Here is a 19,583-nt window from a genome sequence, read left to right on the forward strand (position 1 = left end):
CAACATATGTTGTTTTAAAAGCAAAGTGATTGCTGAAAGAAGTGTTTTTGAATACCTCTTAGTCAAATGGATTGACTTCAGAAACTCTTGGAAAGAAGCCTTAGAGTTTTTGCTTTTTTTTTTTTTTTAATTTTTTTAACGTTTATTTATTTTTTGAGAGACAGAACTTGAGCAGGGAAGGGGCAGAGAGAGAGAGGGAGTTACAGAATCCAAAGCAGGCTCCAGGCTCTGAGCTGTCAGTACAGAGCCCAATGCGGGGCTCAAACCCACAAACTGTGAGATCATAACCTGAGCCGAAGTCGGACACTTAACTGACTGAGCCACACAGGCGCCCTGTGATTTTGCTTTATGTAGGAAAATTCTGAGGTGTCTAGTACAATAGGAAGGGCATGGTCTTTGGAGTCATCCCACCTCTACTTCTTTCTTGCTTTTTGACCTGGGTAAGCTGTTAACCTTTCTGAGCCTTGTTTTATTTATTTATTTTTTTCCTTCTGTAAAATGAGGATAGTATAACCTTCTCTGCAGATTGTATTGGGGACTGAAGATGAAGGCCTAGTACTTTGTAGGTAGTCAGTGCTTGCTGTTAGTAGTAGTGTCTTGCTCTTAGTAGCTGTTAGTGTAGTTAGAAGTAGTAATGGGGGCACTATTTTCAGTAGTATTAGTAGTAGGAGCATAGCCAGGTGCTGTGCACGGATGAGGGGCTCAGTTTCTTTGTCTGGTGAGGAAGGCAGCCTGCTGTCTGCACCTGTTTGTACTCTGGACAGGTGAGAGAATTGCCGAGGTAGTCTTTATCTAGTACTGGTGGGCAGGAGTCCACACTATAAAGTCCAAGGTCATTCCTGGCACTGGTAGGTTTTTTTTCCTGGCAGTTTCTATGGAGAAGCCAGGAGGTAACTGTTCGGCATGTCCTTGTTTTGAGAACTGTAAGCATTCCCATTTACACTGCTAGAGTATGACAGGCAGCATCATGTTCTGTGTATCCCATGGTCAGGATGTTTCTCTAGCTTTCGTCTTATCAGAGACCTGGCTTTGGTCTTTTTGCTAGGAAGGCTCCAGATGCTAGAGAGATTTGTCATCTTTCTCTAATTTGGGGTATTTTGATAGAATATAGCACTCTGTTCAGAAAGTTTTTGGTGAACAGAAGGTTGACAGCCTTTGTTACAGAATTGTTCAGTTTTATTTTTTCCCTATGGGAGGAAAAAAAGAAGTCAAGAGAAAAGTAAGAATAAGTATAAGCCAGATAGAAGTAATTAGAAATAACCGGCCATACAACTCTTCCAGTTTTCCTTAGTCAAATCCCTCCTCCATTGTGGCTGGTCTTTAACTTCTGTTAAAAGTAAATAATATTCCTTTAGCCTTAAAATACTGTGAACATCTAGATCCTAGTATGTCTCTATTTCAACATCTCACCTTTAGACTCAGCCACTCCTGTGTCTTCTTTCTAGTCCCTCTTCTGCCACAATTTCTCTGGCACTTGATGCTGTTGTTACAGTGAACTCCTTGAACATCCCAGCATGCTGAAGCTATTCCTCTCCTAACTTTCTTCCCCATTCTAGTGATTTTCTGACTCTTAGTCTTGCATTTACCAGGAATTAAGGCACCACCATCTCTTAAAAGATTCTTTGATTCTTTCTGGATTAAGCTGAATGCCTCTCCTTTATCTGGCCATTGCAGTTCTGTCCAAGCTTCTTTCATAATTACTCTGTACACTGTACTCTTAACTTTTGGTATATTTGTGTGTTTTACAGGCTAGGTTGTAATCTGCTTGAGAGCAGGACCTTGTCTTATTTATCCTTATATCCTAATACCTAACCATCTCTGGCACTGAGTAGCTACTCAGTAAATCTTTGTGGAATGAACAAATGAATGACCTCTGCATGTGAAGTGACAGGAAATCATTCCTTGTGGAGCTGGTGGTGTGATGAGTGTTCTGATTTTAAGGCTGTGTCTGATCCTGGCTGAAACAGTGCTTCTGCCTTTGTACTTACAGGTTGTTAAAAGCAATACTTTATTTTGATTGAAAATGTGTTGCTTATTCCATATGTTCATAGTTTTCAGGCTGGGGGGGCTATTACTTGCTTTCTGTGGGTCTGGCAAAAGTTTCATTTGGAAAAAATGGAAGTTTTTCGTTGGTATTATCTAGATTTTCCTTTGGCCATTTACTGCTCTGAGCACTTTGTCCTCATGCACGAAGAAGAGTGACTAGTCAGTTTGGGTCACAAGGTCTCCAGACAGCTAGTGGCCAGCCTGGGAGTGTGTAACGAATTTAACACCAGGATGTTGTGACTTTTACCGGCTGATGGACCTTTTGGAATTGAGCTCAATGTCACCATTTTCAGGATACAAGATTAGTTGCTCAAACTTTATTCAGGAATTTGAACTCAGTGACTATGAAATTATCTGTACTAGTTCTTTGCTTAGCCTAATACTGTACTAAAACTGGAACTGATGAATTAATTCTTTGTTAGGAGGCTATGTGTTCTGAGTTACTAACCTAGAAATTATGGAATTGTGCCAATTTCATAAGTCACCCTCTTGGTTCTTCTTTGTGGTAAGATAACTTGAGGGTGTACTATCTAAATTGATTTACATTTTCATGGTTGATCAGATCACATAAGAATCCCACTGAAGGCCAAGTGTGAGGAACCTTATTAAAGCCTATATAATGTAGTCTTCTTTCATGCAGTTGACAAATATAACATACTGCAGAAAAGGAAAGCATGAGAAGTAGTTAAAGGTAAAAATTGATATGAGATAAGGAAAACTGAAACAAAGTATAAGGCACATTAAGTGTGGCAAGCAACTGTTGAAGATATTCTGTGAGCAGTGTTAAGATTTTGAGAAGGAAATTGTTGTAATGTAGGTTAGAAGCAATAAAAACAAAAATCATTTCAGCCAGCATAGGCACATTGGCTTTACTAGCGCCCACTTATGGTCTTAAAACATCATCAGTGAAAGTTATACATAGGCAGAAATGAAAATGTTTGCTTTATAAGTATACCTTGCACATGTATGGTATTACAGCTCATAACTTTCATATACATTTCCTTTACTTTACCCTCCCAACAACCCTGTGAAGCAGGTAGCCCCATTTTACAGTTGACGAAACAAACACAAAAGTGAAGTAGCTTGCTTTCAAGTGCACAAAGCCATTAAGAAGAAAAGCTTCTAGGTTTTCTGATACTAAGTTTAGGACCCCTTTTATGTCCTTATAGGATATTGTTAGGGCTTCAGTTTGGGGGGACAGTTACCCCTTATTCCAGGCTTCTGGCCAGGAAAGGATACCCACAAAGAATATAGTGCCACGCAGGGAGTAGAGCATCTGCTCTGTTAACAGTTGCCTGGAAACTCTGGAAGAGGCTGAATGGGGGAGGAACCTAGAGGGAGAGGAGCCCCACTGTCCTCACACATCACTTATTGGTCAAGAGAAAAACCCAGAATCAGGTGGAAATGTTTTTTTGCAATATTTGACACTAGTAGTGGTCTTCCTCCTAACATAATGATGTATAGAAATTGGACCCCAAAAAATGTGGGAAAGAATTCTTTAGGTGTGATTCTGACTTGAGCTCAGGCTCTCTGCCCTCATTGTGCCTTCCAGTTCCACTGTGTTCCCCACACTGTTTCTCCACCTTTCTCTTCCCCACTGTTTCACCCACCTCAGCTTGGATGCTGGTTTGCCATGGCCCACAGTTTCAGTGCTGCCTTCCCTGGGTCTGAGAACCCTTTGCCTGCCTGACTTTGTATACCGTCTGTTCTGCCAGTTGCCATCCCTAAACTTTCACCTCTGGCTTCTTTTGTTAACCCTAGGTTGCTTAGTGTTTCTAGGGAATCAGGAAAATAGGATGTGTTGACTGACCACAGTTCCCACTGCTTCAGTTGAGTTGAGCTCTGACCCTCATGGTGCTCCTGTGCTGCCTTCTTAGGGTCCCATTCCCATAGCAACTGCTTGCATGTTTCCCAAAGCTCATTTTTTCTTTTTTTTTTCTTTTTAAAATTTTTGTTTGTTTTGTTTTTTATTTTTAATATTTATTATTATTATTATTTTTTTTTTATTTTTTTTTTTCAACATTTTTTATTTATTTTTGGGACAGAGAGAGACAGAGCATGAACGGGGGAGGGGCAGAGAGAGAGGGAGACACAGAATCGGAAACAGGCTCCAGGCTCCGAGCCATCAGCCCAGAGCCTGACGCGGGGCTCGAACTCACGGACCGCGAGATCGTGACCTGGCTGAAGTCGGACGCTCAACCGACTGCGCCACCCAGGCGCCCCAATATTTATTATTTTTGAGAGAAAGAGAGGGAGCTTGCACATAAGTGGGCAAAGGGCAGAGAGAGAGGGAGACAGAGGATCCGAAGTGGGCTCTGTGCTGACAGCAGAGAGCCTGATATGGGACTTTAACTCATGAACACAGACCATGACCTGAGCTGAAGTCAGAGGCTCAACTGACTGAGACACCCAGGTGCCTCTCTCTCTCTTTTTTTTTTTTTAATTTTAAATTTTTAATTTTTTATATTTTTAAAGTAATCTTTACCCAGTGTGGGGCTTGCACCCACAACCTGAAGATCAAGAGTTGTAGCTCCACTGACTGAGCCAGCCAGGCACTGCCCCAAGGCTCATTTTTCCCTTAGGCCCTAGACCTGCCCTCCATCTCCCTCATTCATTTTTTTTTTTTTTTAAGTTTCTTTATTTATTTTGAGAGAGAGAAAGAGAGAGAGAGAACATGGTGTTGGGGACAGAGAGTGAGGGATAGGGAGAATTCCAAACAGGCTCTGGGGAGGGCTTAATCCCAGGCACCGTGAGATCATGAGCTGAGCTGAAACCAAGAGTTGGATGCTTAACCAACTGAGCCCCGGGCTCCCCTCTCCCTCATTCTTGACCGTGACCTCACTTTAAGGCTTGTGCTCCCTATTTTTCCCCCTTGTCTTTGTATCATGACACTTTCATTGCTCAGAGTCTCTTGCTTTGGAAAGTCCTTAACTTTTTAACCCCACCCCCACCCCGCTGATTATACCAGTAATATATGAGCACGGTAAAATTCAGGCATTTTTTAAGTAAGGAAAGGAAACCAGAATCCCATGTCTCAGTGTTAATCACCATTAAGAATTCAGTCTATATTTATTCACATTTTTTTCTACTATGTATGCTAATGTGAATGTATGTGAAAGAGAGAGGTAAGTAATTCCTTTTTACAGAAATGGGATCACAATATAGCTACTCCTCTACAAATATTTTTCAATATGTGTGTAACTAATATATAATATATAACTATATTTCCTTACCACCTGTTTTATCTAGGTCTCTTAATGCTTTGTGGTTTGGCTTAATGGTTTTATCTTGAACATTTTCTCCTGTTTAGTACATGTATCTATCATATATTTTAATAGTTACATGGTATTATATTGCATTGTATCAACTTTTCTAGTCCCCTGGTGACAGACATTTGTTTCTGTCTTTGTAGCAACAAGCATCCTTGTGTGTATATATATACATGTATATGTGTATATATATACATATATATATGTATATATATACAAGATGCACCTCTTTGTATACATTATATACATCTTTATATACATTGTATACTTCCTAGGCAAACTCCTACAAATAGAATTTCTTTGTCAAAGGATACACATGTTGGGGTGCCTGGTTGGCTGAGTCAGCTAAGCATGGTACTTCAGCTCAGGTCATAATCTCATGGTTTGTGAGTTCGAGCCCCGCATTAGGTGCTGTGCTGATAGCTCAGAGCCTGGAACCTGCTTTAGATTCTGTCTCCCTCTCTGTCTGCCCCTCCCCTGCTTGCACTCTCTCTCTCTCTCTCTCTCTCAACAATAAACAAACATTAAAAAATTAAAAAACAAAAGATATGCATGTTTAAAATTTTTCTAGCAATAGGGGCACCTAGGTGGCTCGTCAGTTAAGCATCTGACTTTGCCTCAGGTCATGATCTTATGGGTTGTGAGTTCGAGCCCCCACATCAAACTCTGTGCTGATAGCTCAGAGCCTAGAGCCTGCTTCGGATTCTATGACTCCCTGTCTCTCTGCACCCCCTCCCCACCCTCTGCCAACTCACGCTCTGTTTCTCTCTCTCCCTCTCTCTCAGAAATAAATAAACAAATAAAATTTTTCTAGACGTTACCAAATAACTTTAAAAAGATTGTATTTTTTCTTCTTTAGCACTGAACATTATCAATATATTTAATCTTTGCCAATTTGAAGCCTGTGTAACTAATTTGTTTGAAGCCTAGATAACATTTTCTTGTTGAGGAGAATGAGCATCTTTTCATGTATTTATTTCATACATTATCGATCAATTAATTAGTTAGTTGATTAATCGGTGTCTCCTTTCTAGCATATTCCTGTTCTCTCCCCTTTTAGTTTTTACCTTACATGCAAGGTAGAACCATAATAACTTTACTTAGTTCTGGGCCTCTCATGCTACCCTAGCCTTCTCCTTCCTATCCTTGTTTCTTATCTAAAATGCAGTTTTACTGCCATTTCCGTACCACCTGTTTTATCTATGTGTCTTAATGTTTTGTGTTCTGGCTTCTGGTCTTATGTGTCTCCTGAACACTATTTCTGAGGTGAAATCCATGTTGTTGGGACAACATTTTTTCTTCTGGGTGTTTGTTCTCCCTTGTTTTGACCAACTTCTCACTCCCCACCGTCTTTGCAGGGAGGGAAGTCACGCATGAATGAACTTTTTACTATGGAAAATTTCAAACATATACAGCAACAGGGAGTATAGTGTATTAACCCCATGTACCTATCACCCAGTTTCAACAATTATCAGCATTTCCCCAATTTTTTCTTTCAATTGTCCTCCTCACTTTTTTGTTGTTGTTGGTATGTTAAATTTTTTTTAATGTTTATTTATTCATTTTATTTAAAAAAAATTTTTTTTAACATTTATTTGTTTTTGAGACAGAGAGAGACAGAGCATGAACGGGGGAGGGTCAGAGAGAGAGGGAGACACAGAATCTGAAACAGGCTCTAGGCTCTGAGCCATCAGCACAGAGCCCGACTCGGGGCTGGAACTCACGGACCGTGAGATCATGACCTGAGCCGAAGTCGGACGCTCAACCGACTGAGCCACCCAGGCGCCCCTCATTTTATTTTTTAATGTTTATTTTTGAGAGAGAGACACAGAGTGCGAGCAGGGGAGGGGCAGAGAGAGAAGGAAACACAGAATCTGAAGCAGGCTCCAGGCTCTGAGCTGTCAGCACAGAGCCTGATGTGGGGCTCGAACTCATGAACTGCAAGGTCATGACCTGAGCTGAACCGACTTGGCCACCCACGTGTCCCTGTTGTGGGTATGTTTTAAAGCTAAATCTCAGACATTGTCATTGAGTGTATATGTCTTACTAATAAGAACATTCTGTTTTTTTTTAAACATCATTACCTTGCCATTTTCTACCCTACTAAAAATTAACACTATTTCCCAGATAGTGAGGACTTGATTTTTAATCCTGACTCTGATACCTGCTGTTTAACTTGGGCAATTTATAAGTTTGTTTTCTCCTCTTGAATGGTAGTGAGGATAATCATGATAATTCTGTCTCATCAGATTGTTGTGAGATTATCTCATATACTCCCACATAAAGTGCTTAGTACAGTGCTTTACCTACGTGGGGTGCAAACATATTTTGTCTCACTCTGTCTTTATTCATCCATTCATTCATTCAGCAGATATTTTTTGAACATGTGTGTTTTAGCTGAAGAGGAGACATTGACCTTGGCTTCTAGGATTCTGCACTGTCTTAATTCTCTGCCTTCCTCTCAGATGTGCCTTTGTAAAAGTCCTTCCTTTTGTCCCGTGGATATGGATGTAACCCAGGTTTGTTGTTTTCCTTCTATTCCCTCTGTATCCTGGCCCTCAGAGACCTAGCTCTTCCACTCCCACCACCTCAGGCTCTCTAAGTGACTCAATTCTATAACCCTTGTTTCTTTATCAAGCAGTAAACCCACATTTCTTCCTGGCTTTTGGACATTTTTGTCTGACCAGGGGAATTACTGTAAAGTGCACTGAATTGAGTCTGCAGACCAGGACTGCAGCTACATCTTGGCCACTAACTTCATGGCTTGGGCAATTCAGTCACCTCTCTTGGTCTTGGTATTCTCGGTCAGAAGGACAGAAGGGCTGAGTTAGAGTCTGAAGTCCTATCCAGCTTTAAAAGCCTATCAGCTGTGAGGAGGTGGTTTTAGAAGTGTTCTACTCAACATATATGGAACCATAGCCACCATTCTGCTCCCCAAACAAGTTTCTGGCTTCCCCACCTGGCCCGTCCCAGGAAATCCAGGCTTTACCCTGTGGCTCTTCCCTCTCATTTGTCCTCAGCATAATAAGACTGGTTACCTCATGGCTAGATCTTCAGTTAGTCTTGATTCCTGGCTCTTCCTGGAACATACCTTTGCATCTATATTCACATTGTTTCCTTTGGTTATGTTCATGTTGTTTCCCCTGAGTTCTGGCCATTGAAATTATGACCATCTTGGTAGGCTTAGTTCAGGTGACAGCTTTATCCATATTGGAAGTGAGTCTTCCCTCCTCTGACTCTCATGACTAGCAGTATATCAGTGACATTTTACAATATGCCTGGTACTTCAGATATTTGCATAAGTTTTTCTTTTTTCTTTTTTCTTTTTTTACCTTCTGGTTTGTAATCTCCTTTAGTACAGTTACCACATTTACATTGTGTATTATTTTTCATCATACAGTATTTAGCATAATTCATTGTGCTAATAGTTTTGCAATAAATGCTTTTTGAATAAGTGACTGAACTAAAGTGGACTTTGCTTCAAGGTAAGAACATTTATAGAATTTTTTAAATTTTTTAATGTTTATTAATTTTTTGAGGAAGAGAGAGAGAGTGAGTAGGAGAGGGGCAGAGAGAGAGAGAGAGAGAGAGAGAAGAGAGAGAGAATCTAAAACAGGCTCCTGGCTCTGAGCTGTTAGCATAGAGCCTGATGTGGAGCTTGAACTCACGAACTGTGAGATCATTATTGAGCCAAAGTCAGATGCTTAACTGGCTGAGCCACCCAGGCGCCCCTACAGAAATGTTTTTAAACCCCAGAGTTCAAAGGATGTGATAATTAAATAGTCAAGAATGAAGAAGGCCTAGCTTGTGAAATGGTACTAATGGTACTAATTTAGACACTAATTCCTTGATTTCAAAATTCAAAGAATCCTCTCGTTTCCTGTCTTGTCTCAGAGTTGGGAACATTTTTGACTTTTGGATAATATGACTTAGTTTCTCCAAAGCATTGCTGTTAACACTGTTGTCATCATGGAGTAGCTAAAGATAATCAACATTTATTGGAAGCTAACTTAACCATATGCTAGGCAATGTGCTATTTTTTCACTTAATTTAAAAAATAATCTTATATGAGATATACACTATTACTGTTCTCATTTTATAAATGAAGAAACCTATGTTTAGAGAAATTAGGTAACTTCTTATTTATTTATTAACATTTTTAAATGTTTATTTTTTTTGAGAGAGGGAGTTTGTGTGTGAAAGTGCTTGCAGGGGAGGAGCAGAGAGAGAGGGAGAGAGAATCCCAAGTAGGCTCCATGCTCTTAGCACAAAGCCTGAGGTGGGGCTCGATCCCAGGAACTGTGAGATCATGACCTGAGCCTAAATCAAGAGTCAGAAGCTCAACCCACGGAGCCATCCAGGTTCCCCTTTTAATGTCCTTTAGATAGAAAATGGCAATGCTGGGACTCTGACTCAGGCCATATCATCTTAGAGACCATATTCTTTTTTTTTTTTTTTTTTTTAAGCTTATTTATTTTTGAGACAGAGAGTGTGTGCACACGCATGTGGGAGAGGCAGAGAAAGAGGGGAGAGAGAGAACCCTAAGTAGGCTTTGCACTGTCAGCAAGGAGCCCGATATGAGGCTTGAACTCACGAACTGTGAGATCATGACCTGAACTGAAACAAAGAGTCATTAATTTTTTTTTTTAATTTTTTCTTGAATGTTTATTTATATTTTAGAGAGAGAGAGACAGAGAGTGTGTGTGAGTGGCAGAGTGGCAGAGAGAGAGGGAGACACAGAATCTGAAACAGGCTCAGCCGAGCTGTCAGCACAGAGCCCGATGCCGGGCTCGAACCCACAAACTGAGATCATGACCTGAGCCGAAGTTGGACACTTAACCGACTGAGCCACCCAGGCACCCCTGCCCATGTTCTTTTTTATTTTTTATTTGTGGTTTTTTTTTTTTTTTTTCAGAGCCCGTATTCTCCTCCTCCTCCTTTTTTTTGTTTTTAATTTTTTTTTTCAACGTTTTTTATTTATTTTGGGGACAGAGAGAGACAGAGCATGAACGGGGGAGGGGCAGAGAGAGAGGGAGACACAGAATCGGAAACAGGCTCCAGGCTCCGAGCCATCAGTCCAGAGCCTGACGCGGGGCTCGAACTCACGGACCGCGAGATAGTGACCTGGCTGAAGTCGGACGCTTAACCGACTGCGCCACCCAGGCGCCCCCTTTTTTTTTTTTTAAAGTAGGCTGCACACCCAGCATGGAGCCCAATGTGAGGCTTGAACTCAACGACCCTGAGATCAATACCTGAGCTGAGATCAATCAAGAGTTGGACCCTTAACTGAGCCAACCATGCCCCCTAGAGACCATATTCTTAATTGGTTTTACTGCTTTCCTGTCCAAAACACATTTACTGCCAGTTGGCTCTTTTGGCATTTATTTTCACTCATCTCTTATCCAATAACTTGCATGAGTTTCTTCATTTTTCCCTTCCCAATACCAGCTATGCTTCTGTTGTTCTTCCTGATTTGGGTGAAGGTATGCCTTTGTTCTTTGGAGTCATCCAGACTTCAAGCCTCAAAGTCCTATTTAATTCCTCCCTTTCCTTCCCATGCAGCAATTGTTTGAGTTTTCCTTGGTAGTGCCTTACCCTTGCTCCATTCTTTCTGGTTTCTTTGCCTTCCTCTTAACCTAAGCCCTCCAGGTCTAGTCCTGGATTGTGACAGCTGATCTTTTTCCCTCCATTCTTTCACCTTTGCAGTTCTGAAAGGATTGCCTTTCACCCTTCTCTCTCCAGTTAAAAATCCTTGTGTGGTTCCTGTATCTGAGGTTTCTAAAAGCCAGTTTTCAAATAGTGTCGTAATCATGTGTGGGACTTCTTTAAAGCATGTTAAGTCTTCAGAATAAAACTATGAGGCTGATGCTATTATTTACAGTTTAGAGATGGGAAAATGGAGGCTTAATGAGACTGAGTCACTTACACAAGATCACTATTGGTGGGAACTGGGGAACTATGTATTTTTAATAAGCTCTTCAGATTCTGATGCCCTGAAAACACCAGGTTTAGGAAATACCAGGCAGCCTTTAACTCCTTTTAGAATCCCTTCCCTAAATATCTTTGTGGTTCCAGTGACCCCACCATATCTGAAATTTTTGTAGCATTTGACTCTTGATTGTGCCCATCTTGCTGATGTATTTCCTGATAGTGTACTTCCCTGGCTGGTTCTTTCTCTGCCTCTCTGACTTTCTGTGCAGGCTGCTATTCTCTACTCCCTCATGGTTTGGCCCATGCTTGGCTACCCTTTCCCTTCTACACATACTCCCTGAGTCTGTTCCATATTGGTGCTTCAGCTACCTGAATATGGTAGGAACACCCAAATCTGTTTTTCTGACCCCAGTTCACTTTCCAGCTATTTCTGGGATTTTACCATTAACGACACTTTATATAGAGAGAGTAGGGAAGGGGCAGAGAGAGAGAGAGAGAGAGAGAGAGAGAGAATCCCAAGCAGGCTCCATGCTGTCAGCGTGGAGCCTGACGTGGGTCTCTATCCTAGGAACTGTGAGATCATGACCTGAGCCAAAGAAATCAAGAGTCAGATCCTTAACCGACTGGGCCACCCAGGTGTCCCTATTAACAACACTATTATCTGCACCATTGTTTGAGCTGGAAACCTGGGCCATGGATAAAAGCTTGGAGTCTGGAGTTATAAGTCTCAGTTGAAATTGAATTCTACTACTCTCTAGCTGGGTAAAATTGGGACAGGCCACTTAACCTCTCTAAACCTTAGATTTCTTCTTTGTGGAATGGGGATAACCTTACTTTCCTCATGGTATTGTAGTGAAGATACTATGAGAGAATGTTGATGAAACGTTTGTAACGATTTGGTTGATATTTATGGTGCCCTTCCTGTGTACCAAGGACTGTGTTGGGTGCTGGGGAGATAGTGGTGAGTAAGGCTGCCCTCATGGGGCTCCAGTTGACTACTGAACCCTTACTGTTTTTTTCTTCTTAGTCTCTAATATTTCCTCTTTTCTCCTTTCTCATTGCCACTACTGTGGTTCAGGGTGTCCCCACCTTTTGCCAAGTGTTATAGCAGCTTCCTGCCTAATTTCCTTGCCTTCACACAGCCACCAGTGTTCCTTTTAAATTGGGAATTCAGATGATGCCACTTATCTTTCAGTGGCTCTCATTAGGGGCATATAGACTATGGGGAGCATTGCATAGAGATTGATATCAAGTCCATTTCTGAGCACAGCAGAGAAGGACTCATGGTATACTAGTTATATCTGCCAGAGACATAGAAAGGAAAGTGTTACCAAGTGCCACATGTTTGCCAATCCTTGTATAGGACAAAGTTCAGGCTTCTTAGTAAGGTCTTCACGATACTGCTAGATCAGGATCTGGCCTGTCTGCTTCTCATCTCTTGCAATTTCCCCATTTATTCCCCCAACCTATATTCCCATGGAACTGGACTTCAGCATATGTCATTCTCTCTCTCTGAATGACTTCATCCTTCTCTTCTTAAAGCTCTAATATTCAGATCCATTGCCTGCTCTGGAAAGCCTTCACCAGCTTTTCAAGGCAAAATTATCTCCTCCATCTTGTAGAACCTTATTTGCTCCTTCCTTCCCTTCCTTCCTTCTTCTGAAATATAATTCACATATCATGAATTTCACCATTTTTAATTGTTCAGTTGAGTGGCTTTTAGTACATTCACAAAGTTATACAACCATTACCACTGTCTAATTCCAGAGCATCTCATTACTACAAAAAGAAACCCACGTTTATTAAGCCATCACTCCCTATTCTCCCTTTCCCCCCATCGCGTGGTAACCACCACTAATCCACTTTCTGTTTCTATGGATTTGCCTGTTCTGGGCATTTCAAGTAAATGGAATCAGACAGTATGTGGCCTTCTGTGACTGGCTTGTCTCATGTAGCATGATGTTTTCAAGGTTCATCCATGTTGTAGCATGTGTCAGTACTTCATTCCCTTTTTAGTTTATTTTGAGAGTGAGTGAGCTGGGGAGGGGCAGAGAGAAAGGGAGAGAGAGAATCCCAAGGAGGCTCCATGCTATCACTGTGGAGCCCAATATGGGGCTTGAACCCATGAACCATGAGATCATGACCTGAGCCAAAATCAAGAGTTGGATGCTTAACCAACTGAGCCAGCCAGGTGGCCCTGTATGTACTACATTTTGTTAATCCATTTATCAGTTGAACCTTAGTCACGTGTTGTATTTGCCAGATTGCTCACAGTGTGTGCTTACATATCTGTGTCAGTTGATGGGATGATCCCTGAAGGGTTCTAGTCATCACTCTATGTCCAGGATTCTCTCTGTGTATCTTCAGTGTCTACGAGTGCTGGTCAAAGGAGATGTTTAATAAGTATGTAGTGATGAATCATTTTATCTCCCTTTCCAGAAAACCTGATACTTTCTGCCTTTTCAGTACTCCTCAGATCCAAGCCATGATTCCTATGTGGAATGTCCTCTCCTTCCCTCTTCACTTGTCCAGTTCTGTTTTTTTGTTTTTTTTTTTTTTTTTTTTAAGATTTTATTTTTAAGTAATCTCTATACCCAACATGGGGCTCGAACCTGTGACCCCAAGATCAAGAGTTGGCATGCTCCACTGACTGAGCCAGCTAGTTAAGACAAACTTAACCCCCTTGTTTGTCTAATTCTGCTTTGCTTCAGGGTTGTTTCAAGATCTGCCTCTTCCAGAACCCCTTCCAGCAGCATTTAAACCTCAGATGCTATTGCTTTCTTCTCTGAACTCTGGTGCATTTGGGGTCTCTATCATTCATTAGACACTTAATAAATATAATCTTAACTCTGTCCTTAACTAGATTGACAGTAGGCCCACCAACACTGATTCCTTTTTTGCATTCCCAATAAAAAGGTACTATAATTATGTAATGGAATTACATCTAACATTTTACCTTACTCAAATTGAACTATTGTTTGCAAAAGGAGAAAAAAGAGAAAGAAATAATGACTTAAATAGTGAGGTAATTTCTACTCAGTGAGTAAGTACCCACAGGCAGTGTATGCAGGCAATGTTGTTAATATGGTTGACAAAAATCTATAAATTTAAAGAATTCTTGATCATTTGCAGAAGAGAAGTTGTTAAAGTGGTATGCTGATGAGTTGGTAAGTATTGTACCAAAAAAAAAAAAAAAAAAGAATTGGGGGCCTTAGAGAATTGTTGACTTAAAAAGATTTGGAAATGATAAGGAAGAGGACGAATAAGGAAAGCTTGCAAGCTGGAATCTTCATACAATTGCTTGACTGGTCCAAGCAGCAAAACACATGAGGGTTTAACTTCTGAACATTGTAACCCTTTGGAATTATTTTCAGTGTATATATCTATATGAGTACATACATGAAACTATTTATACTGTATTTATGTGGGCAATTGAATAGGTTTTTCAAGGGTGACTATTGATGGTCTTTTTTCAGATGCTGCTTTAGGCCTTCATGTGAGCCCTAGCTAAGATGGGGCCCCTGTAGTAGGTACCCAGTTAATTATTGTTGGCAGTTTGAGCACATGGTTCCTGGATGTGGATATGAATAGGGGCATTCACAGCCTGGAAAATATGATGCTACTAAGGATGGGGATAAGGCCAAGGAGGATTTGTTCGCTGACAGTTTGACTTTAATGAAAATACATGTATAAAGGCAAAATGCTGATTTTACAATTATAAACTAAAACAAAAGAAATAAAAATAACATTTTTTAAAAGTTTATTTCTTCATTTTGAGAGAGTGCACACGAGCATGTGCACACATGAGCAGGGGAGGGGCAGAGAACGAGAGAGAGCAGAGCCCCACTCTGAGCTTGATCCCATGAACCTCAAGATCACCACTGGAGCTGAAATTAAGAGTCAGCTGCTTAACCAACTGAGCCACCCAAGTGCCCCTAACTTTTTGGTAAAACTACCACCCAGAGATAAAAACAGTTAACCTTTTGGTGCATTTCCTTTTTTTTTTTTAATGGTTATTTTTGAGAGAGAGAGAGAGAGAGAGAGAGAGAGAGAGTGCATGCGAGCAAGGGAGGAGCAGAGAGGGGGTACAGAGGATCTGAAGTGGGCTCTGTGCTGAGAGCAGAGAGACCAATGCAGGGCTCGAATTCATGAACCACGAGATCATGACCTGAGCTGAAGTCAGATGCTTAACCGACTGAGCCACCCAGTTGTCCCAGTGCATTTCCTTTATTTCCTTCTTGTCTTTTTTTTTTCCTGTGCATGTATAAATACTTGGAAGAATGTCATTTTGTAAAGTGGGATTTAAGTATTAATAAGCTTTTTGTGTGCTTTTTATTATAACATTATATTGTAAAAATTGTCTTGAAACTCTTCCCCTGAAATTTGCTCTACTGTGTATGTTCTCAGAGAGACCCTTCCTCTAACAGGTTAGAAGTCTTTTTGGCAGAGCCATCTGTTTCATATATTCGTAGATTTATTTGTTCAGAACCTCACCAGGCCTGTTTTGCAAGCTCTGGTTAGGGCAAATTGGAATTCACCAATGCTCACTGAACCAGTGCTCTCAGCCCAAATTCTCAATCAGAGAGGCCTGTGGCAGGGTCACATCTGTCAGATGGCCCCTGCTAGACTTGCTTTTCATCTATTGACTCTATAGTGGATATTTCAGGTTAAATGTTTTTAAAAACATTTTAGATCGTTAGAGGAAGGCTTGATTTTTTTCCTTTGTTGTTGGTTTTTTTTTTTAATTAAAATTAAAACCATGTGCTATGGCAGCATCTTAAAGAACAATTCCATGTCAAGGGCATTTTGGCCAGTTTTTCTCTCTTAAAGATTCACTTCTCATACTATTATTCCATGAGTAAAAGTAGCAAAGAATGATGTGTTGTGGAGTGTAAAATCCGTGTATTATGAGAAATCAAATCTATGAAGTAGTAACAGCATCAATAAAATAGCCTATTGAAGTAGAAACTGTTAGCCTTTCATATTTAATGTGTTTAAGTTTTGTTTCCTCCGATATTCTTCCTTCCTCGGGTTATGTCTCTCAATCTATCTAGCCTGCCATAGGAGTCTTGAATCCGTTTTTAAAAATTTTTTTATGTTTACTTATTTTGAGAGCAAGACAGACAGAATGTGAGCAGGGGAGGGGCAGAGAGGAGACACAGAATCTGAAGCAGGCTCCAGGCTTTGAGCTGTCAGCACAGAGCCCGACATGGGGCTTGAACCCATGAACCGTGAGATCATGACCTGAGCCAAAGTTGGATGTCTAACCAACTGAGCCACCCAGGCATCCCAGGAGTCTTGAATCTTAATGTGGGTAGAACATTTGGTTCTTACTGCTTATATAAATTTCATTTCTGGCTTAAAGGGAGACTATCTGTGTCCTGGATATTTTTCTTTTAGTAACTGTGGTGTCTTATGCTTGGTAACTTTTTGCCCCACCTGTCTGCTGGAGATCTGAACTGATATATTCCAGAGCCCTATTTGTTTCTTCTGGGAGTGGGCCTTTTGGTGTGTGTTATTCTCACCATCTGTGCGTTCTCTCTCCTACTGTTTTATTCACTCGTTTGTAGATTTGGTTTATCCAGTTTTGTCTGGTTGGAATGCCTATTTTCTGGGCTTGGGGCCAATTTTTTACTTAACTTTTGGGTAAAACCGTACAGTATCCTAGCTGCTGTCTGCAGAGATGAGCTCTCCAAAAGCAGTTTTATTTGTTTAGAAACCAGATAGCACATATTATGGTGGAAGATGTTATACACATGCTGGAAAGAAAAACAGGCTCTCCCTAAGTGGAACATTGATTGTCTATATGAGAACCAGCGTACTGCTGTGTACTGGGATGTCTCACATACTAGTGTTTTCAAATGGGCTCGAGCTGCGATAAGACTGTAGTGTTTTCATGAGAAACGTTGTAAAATAAGTTACACATCTGTGTAGGATTTGTGGTGTGCTAGGTTGTTAAGGGTTTATTGTGTTGCTGGGTCATATGCTTTGTGAACCCTTACTGCACCTGAAGTGTAGGTGTCATTACCCAGATGGGGAGAAGGTAAGTAATTTGTCCCAGTTAAGTAATGCCATTAACCTGGGTCTCTCTGACATCAAAGAGCTTCCACTCTGTGATATACCTACTGTCTCTTCAGCATTGCTGATAGTAAAAGCTGGGATATGCATGACATCTGGTCTCCAGCCTGGGCTGATGTCTGAGGAAGAGGTGACAGTGCCACCCTAGCCACTGGTTAGGGAAACCTGGAAGAGAAGCCTCTTGTGTCTTTTACTCTTGTTGAGGCTTGAAGAACAGCACTCCTTTAGCTCTTTATTTTACCTCCTAAATAGTTCTCAAGTCTCGCCTTTCCTCTGGCTTTTTAACTGGCTCTATTTCCTGTTTTTTATTCCATCTTCACATTTCTTCCAGCAAATTTTTCTCCCAGACCATGCTTTGAACTTACCACATGCTAAATACTGAGCTGTGTTATCTTCATAATACAGTTTACACTTATATTAATTCCCCACTTGAGCCTCTTAATAATCCTTGAAGGTAGGGGGTACCTCCATTTTACAGGTGAAGAAACCATGGCCCAGAGAGGTTAAGTGACTTGCCCAAGGTCACAGTAAAAAATGAGCTGGGATTTGTTTTTGGTTTGAAACTGCATATACCTATTCTTTTATCCAACATTCTGTGGTGCAGAGTGATCTTTATAAAAGACAGATCTGATCATGTCATTCTGACCTTCTTGTAGGCTAAGATCCAATCTCCTTAGCATGTATTCAGGGTGCTCCATGACCTTTGCTCTCTTACTTCTCCAGGCTCATTTTCTACTCTTTCCTCATACTTCCCACTTTATGCTCCAATAGTACAAATGTCTTGGATTCCCTTTAGCATATTCTGCTCTTCCTTGTCTTTGAATTATTGCTTATAGAGTTCCCTGTCTTTGAACTCTTCCCTCCTCTTCCCTGGTCATCTCCGATCCCCATCTCTAGTCTTCCCCACCCCACCCCCATACCTAATTCTGCCCAACTTTTCCTTCAAAACTCACTTTGGGCCTCACTAACACTTGATCTGACCTGTGTTTGTGCTTTACCTTTGTGTCCCCACTAGATAGTAGTTAAGTTTTTGTTGAGCTGAACAGAATTTTTAGACATGTGACTATCTAAAAAGACATTCCAGAGACCATCAGGCTTCCACAATGATGAGTTGTTTTGTCAGTTTTAATAACTGGGAGTAGATAAAGGTCAATTTTGGACAGGAGGGATGTAACGTGTTACTAAAAACAGAGCTTGGGGTTTTCTGATTTTGGCACTTGGATGTGTTAGAACTGTTTTTTGTAAAATCATCTTTTTCTTCCTTTTAAAAATTGGACCTCTACTGCTACACAGGATTCTTTTCACTAGTACCCTTGGAGGTTTTAATCCTTAAGTTATAGCTTTGGTTTCATGTGGTGATTGAGCTTTCCAAGTACTGGTTCTCAGTCATCACTTCTTTCTCTGAAGCTTCACAGAACAGCCCGATCCAAGATATCAGAGCCTCTTTATGTCAGTGTACAGAGAATGTGTGTTTTAGTAAAAGAACCTCTTGGTTTGTAAAGTCATGGGCTCTACGCCTTCCTCTCCCCACCCAGCCCCAGTGTGTTTATCACAAATCACAAGGGTCAGCAGTTAGAATGTAGTAATACCATAGCATTTGCCTTATCATTTTGTTGAGAGGGTTTATTTCTTTTTAACTGTTTTCTGTGTGTAAGCATTTGGTAGTACATTTAGTGAATTTTAACTGATTGTTAAGTCTGCAGATAATGAAAGTATTGACTTTCCCTGATACTGGAAAAGGCCCAGGTGTGGGAGGATTAGTTACTAGGTGGTAGAGTATCAGCTCGTCCTCCACAGATCATAATCCCTTTCCTTTCACTAATGTTCCTCAATTCCCTAAATAATCTGTGGCTATTTTCAAATCTTCCTTAAAAATCAATTACAGTAGTCCCCCTTTACCAGTGGGGGATATGTTCCAAGGGCCCCAGTGGATGACTGAAGCCACACATAGTACCAAACTCTATATATGCTGTGTTTTTTTCTTATACATACATACATACATACCTATGATAAAGTTTAATTTTATAAATTAGGCACAGTAAGAGGCTAGCAGTAAAAAATGATAAAATAGAACAATTATAATAATATACTAAATAAAATTATGTGAATGTGGTCTTTTTCTCTCAAAATATCTTACTGTATTGCACTCACCCTTCTTGTGATGATGAGAGATGATAAAATGTCTATTTGATGAGATGAGGTGAGGTGAATGCTGTAGGCATTGTAACATAGTATTAGGCTACCACTGACCAGAAGGAA

General features: G+C 40.7%; 1 protein-coding gene across 2 annotated transcripts in view; it reads left to right on the plus strand.

The window, feature by feature from the left end:
- The window catches only part of RAD54L2 (RAD54 like 2), a 112,124-nt gene that overhangs the window by 3,148 nt on the left and 89,393 nt on the right, over positions 1-19,583 (plus strand). The window lies entirely within an intron of this gene.

The sequence above is a fragment of the Panthera uncia genome, chromosome A2, assembly GCF_023721935.1.
Source record: "Panthera uncia isolate 11264 chromosome A2, Puncia_PCG_1.0, whole genome shotgun sequence".
In the NCBI taxonomy this organism is placed as follows: Eukaryota; Metazoa; Chordata; class Mammalia; order Carnivora; family Felidae; genus Panthera; species Panthera uncia.